We start from the raw sequence: 13,250 nt of genomic DNA, 5'->3' as shown, positions 1-13,250 counted from the left end.
AAAATATCAATTTTATATAACATAAATGTAGGACTTCTTGTTCCATTAAAATATGCATAAAAAGTTCAACAATTTAATTTAGTATTATCCACCTTTATTTTGTGCCAAACTCTTCTGCTTTTTTTAATATTGAAATCCACTAACTATCACTTCTCTGGAACTTAAGACAAAAGTGTGAAATTAATCAACATAAAATAATAATAATAATAATAATATTATTATATTATTGTGTGCAAAAAGTGGGGCAATGAATATATATCTGCGCGCGCATTTAGACCTAGTGAAATATTCTAGACCTACTTTATCTTTTAATATATATTCTAATATTTATCTTTTAATTTTCTCTCCCACAATATTTACAGTAAAAATAGAAATACAGTAGATGTCCAATAAACATATAGTCAATTTAACGAATATCCAATTCAACAAGCTACAATGTTCTGTCATCATTAGCAGATTGATTTGATGCGCTAATGAAGCGTACCACTGTCTTTGTCAAAATGTGCTTTAAATGTGCATTAAATTAGCACTTCAGATGCACAAACCTTGTAAAATTTACTGAAAGTTCTGTTTTAAAGCACATTAAATACGATCTGAATTTAGTAAGTGCAAAGCACTCACTTTCAATGGCATGACAGTGTCAAAATTGTGCTATATATAAGGATTTAAGGTTTTTTATTGCTTCTTTAGAGCGCTATTTATGCATTCAGCTGACTGCTGCATTCAGAAAAATATACTCTAACCACATACTAGTTAAATTCACCTGATCATTTTGTTAGAGTAATTTTATCTCATGTGGTGAAGAAGATATGAAAACCAATATGTGGTGTGGTTGAATCAACATGATGCGCCGAGTAAGAATATATTGACCTAAGATTTAGTTAAAATCTATTTAAATCAACTAAATTATTTTTCTGAGTGTGGATGATTATTTTATATGACGAACGCATAATTTGTATAGTTATTGGATTGAGTGATTATTATACGTAAAATATCTATACACATTCATTCTTTATAAATTTTCTATGGTTCCTGATCGTCTTGACAATACCTGTTCTTAGTACTGTAAGGGGTTTTCTGAATTAACATTTATATTTATCCCATAAATTAATAAGCTAGACAGCATTGCTGTTAAATCTTGTTTAGATTAATATACATATGTTATTTTTAGACAAATTTGTTCATAAATTGATCAATAAATAATAAAAAAAATTTCAACCGATAAGAATTCCTCGGTGTAATAAGACCTCGAAAACTATATTGAGGAATAATCAAAGTTTCTATACCTATAATATATTATACATTTTACATCATAATCATGATATTTCAAGACCTACGAAAAGGTGGCACGTGAAAAATCAATAGAAATCATGTGTGTACTCTTAAACTCTATATATTCTTATTTATTCATTTCATTGGATTGATGGATTGGATTATTTAAGAAATCATTCGTTAAATTGGACGTTTAATATAAAAAGTAATAAAACAACGTTTATTTTTTTTATAACATTGTTAGTGTGAAAATGCTCTTCATATATATAATGCAAATAATAATTCCCAATTACAAAAACTTGCGCTCTAGACCAATCCTCCATTTTCCCCTGAGGATAGAACGGCTCTATATTATATCTTTTAATCTTTATATTATATCTTCCTTAATTACTTTTTTTTTGTAAAAGAATGTACAGATTTTTCTGTCCTGCATTTATTTATTTAAATATACGTATATATATAAACATGTATCAATACGTCTATATGTTCATATATTAAGAGAACTCCATAATATCTTTTTGGAAAGCTATTAACCCATTTTTAATCAAATATTTAAAGACTTGTACAACATAAAAGCATGTATACATCATGTCCATTACTGCATTCTTAAATCACGTGTCTTAAAGTTAAGCTTACATTTATTATATATAGTATGGATTGGTTACAATGCAAACCAATTCGAATTTATTTACGGTAAATATATAATTATAAAAATTTTTTAAATATTTTTTTTGTAATAAATTCAAAAGATTGAAACAATTTTCTCAATATTTGTATTAACATAAATTTTAATATTAAAAACAAACAAAAATATTTATTTTAAAATAATTTAGAAAATATATTTAAAATCACATTGCTTGCACAACAAAACAGATATAGCACAATGTAAAAACAATGAATACATTTTCAGAAATTAAATATATATAATAAAACTCCATATAAGCGATTACTTGAAAATATACTGTACCAAACAAAACTTTTCTTTAAATTTTTTCGATATATCAATTTCAATAAAGTACTTAAATATTCAAAGAATTTGTTTCAATTTTGTGTTAACTTCTAATAGGGGACTCTGTGAATAAATAGGGATCCTGAATAAAATATCATGTAGAGTGTTTTTTTAGCTGCATGAGAACTATGCATATCGATAACTATGTGTCGACATTTCTGTTCGGTAAGGTTTGGCAATTCATCATGGATCGTTTAACTGGAAATTTACTTTGAAGAAAATAAATCTGTTCGCGAAGTTCGTAGAGCACTTCGTCAATCGGCTACGTCAATATGTAAAACTGCCGTATATGGAGCGAAGATGATCCTCAACATCAATGACAGCATCATTGATCCTAATTTCTTTCAAAATAAAGAATAAGCTGCCGTTACGGTGAATAGTATGCGCTCTAAAGCAATGCTAACTGGATTTTTCTCAACAATTTCCAAAAATTAATTAGGTTATCATCGACGACATTTGCCATTTGGTTCTAACAAGACGACGCAAGTTGTCATGCAGCGCGCTTAACAATCGATTTATTGCGAAATCAATTTGATAACTGGTGGCAATTTTATTCCAGAAATGGTTCTGTTAATTGGCCAACGGACCCCCTCGTTTGTGCGATTTAACGCTTCTAGATTATATTTTATGGGGCTATGTTCAGTGCAACAATAATCAGCCATTCTTGAAGCATTGGAATCCAATGTTCATGCCACCATTGTCCCCACACATTCCATATGGTCGAAAAATAGTCAAAAATTAGACTGATCGCATGAACTATGTAATTCATAGCCACATAGACTTATTCCGGAAAACATATTCAAAAAATAAATACAATGAAATTTTCTACCAAATAATGATATAAAAATTTCAAATAAAATAAATAATTAAATAAAACCAGTCACTTAAGCTATAATCATACTTTTATTATATCTCCTAACTATAATATATTTCTTTCTTTTAAAAATCAATAAACTTAAGGCCAGGTAGCTATAGCTTTAATAAAGTTTAGTTAGACGTAATTTATAACTACGTTGTAACTTTGTTAATAAATAAGTAAATTGATGTGAATATACTTGAAATAGTCGACGATAAAAATAATTTGCAAGACAAACTCATTGAAAATGTTGAATCAGAAACAAAAATAAATAAAATATTATATTAAACTTATAGAATCATAATATAAGAAGCTAGCTACAAGTTATTTGTACAAATTTTTGTCAAATATAATGAGAATTATAATTGTGTGAATATATTTACCAGTAAATTTTTTGAATAAACTAAATGAGAATTGTAAATTAATTCTAAATGTACCATAATATTTTGACTGCGTTGAAACTTTTTAAACATTTTTATAAAACAAATTTATTTGGTTATTTATCAAATGAAAACTGAACAAAAAAAAAATATATAAAAATTTTAAAATAGTTAAAATTTTATATAAATATGGTCAAAAATTTTTAAAAAATATTATGATTTTGAGTTCTTACAATTTTTCAATCCTTTTAGGTACAAAGAAATATAAATAATAAAATTAAAGAGTATATAATGTACCTAAAGCAGTTATTTGGCTTAAGCTATTCAGATTGACTTTTTGTAAATTACAATATAAACAGTTCAAAAATCCACTATATGTACTATTCCACTACTGACCATAGGCTGATGTGTCGTCTTATGGGGTTTCTGAAGGATGCAGTTGAAATCGCTTGACGTGAAAAAGGAATTTTTGTGTGTTTCGTCTTGCTAATAGGTTCATACTTCACTGACCTTTTTTGTTGACTTTTTGACTTCTTCTTTTATAACTCCGGTATCAATAGACGAACATCCTTTTGCTGAGCCCTGCATATGGGAAAGATCACGTAGCACAATTTCGTTCTGTAATGTGGAAATAAGTGTAAAGAAAAACAGCGACAAATATATTGTTTAAGTGTCTGTAATATTTAAGCCTGACTTAAATACAATTAGTGATCGTACTTGTTAATAAAAGTGATTAGTTATTTGTAGATTGTCGAAAATGCTATGTAGACCAGTTCATTAAAGTATTCTGTGTTTTAGCGAACAATTTGTCTAAATTGATATATTTTTTCCGTTTCAACAGAGAATGTTACAGGTTCTGAAACTATAGACCAGAATACGCTATTACAATAGGGATATTCCAATGTGGTCGGTAACTCAGTAAAGTCATGATGACTTATGTATATTAGGTATTAAGCAATTACTATGCAACGGAGCTAATGGATTCCCAAGGCATCAGCTCCAATATTTTGTTTGCTGTATGGTAAACCATGAGCTGATTGTGAAGTGTTACACAAAAAATAAATAAATATTGATAAAATTTAGAAATTAAATAAAAGATATAATTTTACTTCAATTTAAAATTTAAATTTTTTAACTATTAACTATTTCTTGCCATTTTCTTGCTTTTATGTGATGCAAAACAGGCAAACACAAAATCAGGTACTTTGGTAGCTCAATATGTAAACTCTACTGAGAAGAGATTTAAAAGACTATCTTTTTATCACTTTATCAATTTATAGAGTTATATAAATATATCAATACCCTTAATATGTTGCATACGCTGTAGAAAGCTATTACATACTGAGATAACCGAAGATTTGAGTTGATTAAATTTTAAAAATTTTGTGAGTACCATTATTATTTCTGACAGTGCAATTCTGACGAAGATCTCTCATCTCACCACACTCAAAAATCTTACGAATGAACGTTTGAAAGATTTTTCGTATTATGGCTCTTTTAGCTCTTTGTAAAAACTAAATGATAGATTTGCTATTGATCAGGTCTTTCGATTGTCAGTTAAGATCTTATTTGTGTTTTTGTGCATAAACTTTTCATTATATAAAATAAAATACATAAAAACTAAAATTAATAATTAATCAATTAAAATAGAGCAATTATTTCTAACTTCATTTTGAATACAACACAAACGTAAACTATAAACTATTGATTAACTATACTGTCTTTATAAATATTTTAAAATATATATTTTATATATTTATATATAACATAGATATATATTTTTTAAATATTTACTTTCTAATATTTATTAATATTTATTTTACATTGATTTATTCAACTATTTCTTTCTTTTTTATTTAAGATATAAATAATTTAAAAATAATATAATTATAATCACAATATATTTATATAATACATATATTATATTTATAATATATTATAATTATAATATTATTATAATTATAAATCAATAAATAACTAATTAATTTTTTTGCAACTGCTTTATTTATGCAGCAATAGGTGCTACGATTTCTTTTATGACATGATTTAAATTCAGTAAATAATTATTAATGTATAAATTATAATAATAATGGAGCATAGATCTTGGGGCTTTCCATCACATTTGTATTAAAATTCAGTTACATATTTACTTGCAGGCGGTAGCGATTAGCAGCTGTTTTTGATTTCACCACGAAAGAAATAGAACAAAACAGCTTTTTACCACGGTTCAGAAATATAATAAATAAATACTGCTATTTTATTAGCTTCGGGAGTAACTGTTACATGAGCCCATCACAGATTAATAGAAAATAACTACTCACAAACATCCCAAGGATTGTTTTTTACTATCTCATTAGGTATCATTAGGTATTTATTTTACAATTTCACAAGCTTATGAATATATTGAAGCACCCTTTGCAATTGCTGATTCTATTTATGGATCAACATTTTTTATAACAACAGGATTTCATGGAGTTCATGTTTTAATTGAAACAAATTTCTTATTAATTTGCTTAATTCCACATTTAAATAATCATATTTCCAAAAATCCCCATTTTGGATTTGAAGCTCCTGCTTGATATTGACACTTTGATATTGTTTGTCTATTCCTTTATATTTCTATTTATTGACGAGGAGGATAAATAACTCTATAGTTTATCTAAATAATATAAAAAGTATATATGACTTCTAATTATAAGGTCTAGAAAATATAATAGCTTAGATAATTCTATTATTAATTTGTTCTATTGTAATATTTCTGGCATCAATTTAATCAAAAAAAATAATTTGAAAAATTCTCCTTTTGAATGTGGATTCCATCCAAAATCTTCCTCACGAATTCCATTTTCACTTCATTTTCTTTAATTACAATTATTTATTTAATTTTTGATGTTGAACTTGCTTTAATTTTACCTATAATTATAATTTTAAATTTTCCTAACCTATTAATATGAAGAATAACTTCAATTACTTTTATTATTATTTTATTAGTAGGGGTATATCACGAATGAAATCAAGGATTATTAAATTGATCTAATTAAACTAAAACAAAGTTATTTAGGGATTGTAGTTAAATTAAACATTTCATTTAAATTAAAAAAATATCATCTTTTTAATCTATCCTAAAAAGAATAAAAAGTGATAAATCGCATTTAGTTTCGACCTAAAATTAGGTAAATTTACCCTTATTCTTTCCTTTTAATTGAAACCAAAATATAGGTTTATTACTGTTAATAATAAAATTGAATAAAATTCCAATTAAAGAAATATAATGAGTAAAAAAAATTTTTTTTAATGGTTAAACTCTTTTTATATTTCTATATATATACTATTTATTTGTTTAACAAAAACATTACATTTTTATTGTGAAAACAAATATATTTTATTTATAAATTACTAAATTTAATATATTAAATATTTAAAGATAAATTTATCTCCCTTATAACTTCAACGTAATACTCTAACTATAAGCTATTTAAATATCAAATAATAAAATATATTAATACAAAAAAAATAATCTATTATTTTGTAAAAATTAATTAAATTTTGAATAATTTAATAAATTTTTATATAAATAAAATCCAATAAAAAATTCAGATCAACCTTGATCAAATCTTAAATATAATCTTTTTCCCAAAAATAAAAAATTATAAATTAATCCATATGTAACAATATTAGGTATAAATCATATTGGACCAGCAAAAATTGAAATAAAATAATTTTATAAAGATTTATTAAAAAAATATAGAGAAATTTTTGAAATATAATATCCTACAAATCCCCCTAAAATACAAAAAATTAAAATCAATAAACAAATTATTAGGTAAACAAATTGTTGAAGGAGTAACAAATAATAATTAACTTAAAAAACCTCCTCCAATAATTCTTATAAATAATAACCCAAGTATCCCTTTTAATATAACTCAACTATTATATCTTAATATATTTAAACTAAAAAATAAAAATTACCAATTAATGAATAATAAACCAAACGAATTGAATATTATAACTGTTAACTTTGTAGAAAAAAAGAAAAGAAAAAAAGAAAATATATTAATATATCTTAAAGATACAATTTCTAAAATTATGTCCTTAGAATAAAATCCAGCTAAAAAGGCATACCACATAAAGTTAAATTTGCAATATTAAAACATCTACATATAAAAGGTATATAATTTCTTAATACTCCTATCAAGCAAATATCTTGTAAATTATTTATATTATGAATAATAGCTGAGTTAATGAATGAAAAAAGGTAATTTATAAAATCCTTTTGATAAAATTCTTATTATTAAACCTAATTGAGTTAATGTAGATAATGCAATATTTTTTTTTAATTCAAATTCAAAATTAGCTCCTAATACAGATATAAATATTGTTAATCCTGAAATTAATAATAAACATTGACCTAAAATTGTATCACCAATTAATAAATTAAATCGAATTAATAGATAAACCCCAGCTGTAAGAAGAGTAGATGAATGAACCAAAGCTGAAACAGGAGTAGGAGCTGCTATTGCAGCAGTTCTCTTGAATCTAAGTTCTTTTAGTTATTGCAGCTAACACAATTCATACTCCAATAATCAATATATTTATATCCAAACTATTAAATTTTTATTAAAAAAATATAATTTCACGATCCATAGTTTAATAATTTAAGCAATAGCTAATAATAAAGCAATATCCCCAACTCGATTTGACAATACTGTTAGTACTCCTGCATTATAAGGCTTTACATTTTGAAAATAAATTACTCTCTCTAATAAATTAAAAACTAATCCTAAACCATTTTATCCTAATTAAATTCTAATTAAATTTGGCGAAATAATCAAAAATATTATCGATCTAACAAATAATAAAACTAACAAAATAAATCGATTAATATTTATGTCCCCTAATATATATTCTTTTCTATAATGAATAACTAAAGAATAAATTAATAAAACAAATGATATAAAAATTAATCTCATTCAATCAAATAAAAAAGTTATGACAATACTAATTCTATTTAAAGAAATTAAATCTCATTCTAAAAAAATGGAATAATCTTGATTAATAAATAATAAACCCAATAAAAAAGGAATAATTCTTGAATTTATTAATAATCAAAATCTTATATTTCAAAAAGATAAATTTTTCACAATTTAAAATAAAATCTTACATTTTTGATACCACAAATTAAACTAATTAAACTATTTTAATTTATTATATAATTATTATTATAATTATTTCATAAAGAAGTTTTCGAACAGAAGTGAAACAACAACAAAAATTTATTTTTTATATTATTTTAATTAATTGAATTTTTGGCTGACCATACAGCTGTTTCGAGTATTGCCAAATACCCATCATCAGTGGTCTTGGAAATAATTCTTGTATTTAATTATTCGTAAATAATAATTATTTTTGAGACTGCAAGTACCAGGAATCGAACTCGGGTCCTGCCAAATGTGAAGCTCAGAATCAGCGCACCTTAACCAACTCATCCAAAGCCGTACTGGTTTTTTTTTTCGCATATTTTTCTGGAGTTTTGTTACTTTTGCTATGAAAGTTTTTTATTAACAATTTTACTTGCTATGTTTATATATTAGAACGAAATCATAAACCAAGTGTAGAATAATTGAATTAATTAATTAATTATATTTTTTATTTTTAATTGTTAAATTTCAAATTAATTATTTCACTTTTTATAATTAATAAATTAAATGGTACTCAATGTTATAACAATAATAAAAATTCCCATATATTATTTATTGTAAAAGAAAAAATTCCAGATCAATTTTTCAGTGTTGACTATAAGAATATAAATATAAAGTATATGCAGCTCTAAAAAAAGACAAAAAAGATAAACTAATTATTGAATATCAAGATCAACTCACAATTATATATATTAAAGAAATTTTCCCTAATATAATTAATATAATTAAAGCTGCTCCTCCAGCTATATTTCCTGATCTCAATAAAAATCATCATAAAAGTAAAGAAGGTATAAAATTTAATAATCCCTTATTAATTAATAATCTTCGTCTTCGTAGTCGCTCATATCTAACATTAGTTTAACAAAATAAAAACCTAAAGAACATAAACCATGACCCACATAATCTATACCCCCACAAATTCATCAATTTCTTGAATTTATAATTCCAGCTAAAACAATTCCTATATGAGGAACAGAAGAATAAGCAATTAATGGTTTTAAATGAACTTGACGTAAACAATTTAATCTAACTAAAATACCTAAGATAAAAGAAATTCTGATAAAAAGATAATTAAATTTTGAACAAATAACTGAAATAAAATAAAATACTCGTAAAAGACCATATCCTCCTAATTTCAATATATGGTAATTCCAGCCAAAATTATTGAACCAGAAATCGGAGCTTCAACATGAGTTTTAGGTGATCATAAATGAACTAAAAAATAAAGGTATTTTAACTGAAAAAGCCAAAATTATAGAAAAATAAAGTAATTCATAATTTAATATATAATTAATTAAAAAGAAAAAATTTAAATTTCCTGATTTTTCATTTAAACAGAAACTTCCTATTAATATAGGTTAAAATACAAATAAAGTATAAAATAATAAATATATCCCAGCTTGTAATCGTTTAGGTTGATATCCTCACCCTAAAATTAATAATAAAGTTGGAATCAATATACCTTCAAAAAACAAAAAAAAATAAAATGCAAAAATATTTATTCTAGAAAAAGTTAAAATTAAAAAAATTAATATAAAAACTATATTAATTATTAATAAATTATTATAATTTTTATACTTATTAGTTTTTTCCCTTGCTATTAATATAAATGCACAAACTCCAAATCTTGATAAAATTAATCCATAAGAAATTATATCACATCCTAAAAAATAAGAAATGCTTACAAAATAATTACTATAAATATTAAGTAAAATTAAAATGAATCTAAATAAAATTATTATATTCTGAACCATTCAAAATATAATATTAAAAAAACATTATAAAATTCTAAATGACTGAAAATAATCGTTTCCATGAGTTTGAATTATAGAAACCAAAATAAAAATACCTAAAGTCCCTTCACAGACTTTAAATATGTTAAATATGTTATTATAAAATAATTTCTATAACCTATTATATTCTAAACCTAACGATAAATTCTAAACTTAATAATATAGATAACAAATGTTTTCGATTAGATATAAAAGAAAAAATTCCAATTAATACTATAACACAACAAAATAATCAAAAATAAATTATTATTTTTTTAAGTTTTTATAGTTTAATAAAAACATTGGTCTTATAAATCAAAAACAAAAGTAATTTTTTAAAACTCTCAAGAAAAAAGAAATAATTCTTTATCACAAATTCCCAAAATTTATATTTTAATTAAACTATTTTTTGAAATTGTACATCTACTAATTCTAACTTTAATATTAATCTCAAATATTATATTTTTTTTCATCGGTATATCCTCCATTATCAATAGGATTAATATTAATAATTCAAATAATTTTAATCTTAATTTTTTCAGTATTAATTTCAAAAATATTTTGATTTGCTTATATTTTATTTTTAATTTTTTTTAGGAGGAATATTAGTTAAAAAATTAAAAGATTGCTAGGAACAATCTTATTCCTTATAAGAATTTTATTTTTATGAATTTTTATATATAATTATATTAATATAAATATATTTATAAATAATGAATCAATAATATTATTTAATTTAATTATTTTAATTATAGATAATTCTTATATTTTAACTAAATTATGTAATTACCCAATTAATTTTATAACAATCTTTTTAATAAATTATTTATTAGTTACTTTAATTGCAATTGTAAAAATTACTTATATATTTTTTGAACCAATTCGACTTATAAAATAAATGAATAAACCTATACGAATTAAACATCCACTTTTCAAAATCATAAATAATTCTTTTTAGTAGATTTACCTACTCCAATTGATATTTCTTCTTGATGAAATTTCGGATCTTTATTAGGACTACGTTTAATCATTCAAATTCTAACTGGATTATTTTTAGCTATACATTATACAGCAGATGTCAATTTAGTTTTTAATAGAATTAGACATGTTTGTTGAGATGTATAATAAATTATGGATGATTATTACGAACTCTTCATGCCAATGGAGCATAATTTTTTTTTATTTGTATTTATCTTCATATTGGACGAGGAATTTATTATAATTCTTTTAAATATACTTAAACTTGATTAGTTGGAGTAATTATTTTATTTTTAGTAATAAGAACTGCCTTATATATAAAATTTATAATCATTTATTATCCCATAAAATATTAAATCAATTATTTATTTAAATTTATATAAATAAATTAAATAATAATTAATTCTAAGTTAAATTTATTTCTTTAAAAACTAAATACCATATTAAACGAAAAACATTGAAATGTTTCTAAAAATTTATTAAAAATAATATTATTACATTAACTCTCATAAACTTTTAACTCTTGATAAATCAAAAAAAAACATTTAAATAATTATTATTTATTTATAAGCCCTGATACACAAAGTACAATAATTAAGATTTTCTTTTAACACAAAAATTTTTCAATATATTTCAATTTTATTTTACATTATTAATTCACTATAATAAAAAATATTTTTTCAATAAACTTTACTAAAAAAAATAAACTCATAATTATTTTTAATATATAATTTTTTAAAATAAAATAATTTATTATTTATAAATTAATTTTTAAATAATTTTTATTAATTACAAATTAGTTTTTTATTGATTAATATATTTTTATATATTTATTTTTAATTTCACTATAAAATAGACTATACTAGGTTAGATTAATAAATATCTTTATTAATATAAATATTTAATTAATTAATAAATATCTATTAATTTAGATTTCAAAAATTTTAAAATTTAGAAATCGGTAGGATTTATAAATTTTATTAGTTATGTTTTATCTAATATTCCATTTAAAAATATTGCTAGATATATAAATAATTTATTAATCAATATTTATATACCAAACGATTATTGTATTAACCCTATTTAATAAAATAATTTATTAATAAATTCCACCCTTATATATTTATATATATAGAATATTTAATAATTATTTAATATTTAATATATTTTACATTATGAAATTTATTATAATATATAAATAATTTTTTTGGAAGACTTTTGCGTCACAATAGTTAAAATCTTACAAACGATCTTCGGGTAAGTCTTACAAAGATCTTTCGAACTGACCCCCATGTTCGTGCGATTTAATGCTTCTCGATTATTTTTATAGGGCTATGTTCAGTCCAGCAATAATCAGCCATTTTTGAAGCATTGGAATCCAATCGTCATGCCACCATTGACTCCATATGGTCGAAAAATAGTCAAAAATTGGACTGATCGAATGAATCATGTCATTCGTAGCCGCGATAGACTTAGTTCGGAAAACATATTCCAAAATAAATTCCATGAAATTCTCTACCAAATTATGATATAAAAATTTCAAATTTTTTTAAAATATATTTCTGTCTTTTATTATCAGTTTAAGTTCTCATTTTCAAGGCATTAATTAACTTTCTTTGACTTAAATATGGAACCAGAAATGAAATAATTCAATCGGTTATGGCCAATGATTTGGTATACAAAAATTGACAAAGAGAGCAAAATTTCAAGAAAAAAGAAAAGGGAATGAACCTTTTGCAATTTAGAAGTACCTTACATTACATCATCAATTTATAAAGCCAATTT

The sequence above is a fragment of the Teleopsis dalmanni genome, chromosome X (assembly GCF_002237135.1).
Source record: "Teleopsis dalmanni isolate 2A chromosome X, ASM223713v2, whole genome shotgun sequence".
NCBI lineage: Eukaryota > Metazoa > Arthropoda > Insecta > Diptera > Diopsidae > Teleopsis > Teleopsis dalmanni.
This window is presented reverse-complemented; position numbering follows the sequence as displayed.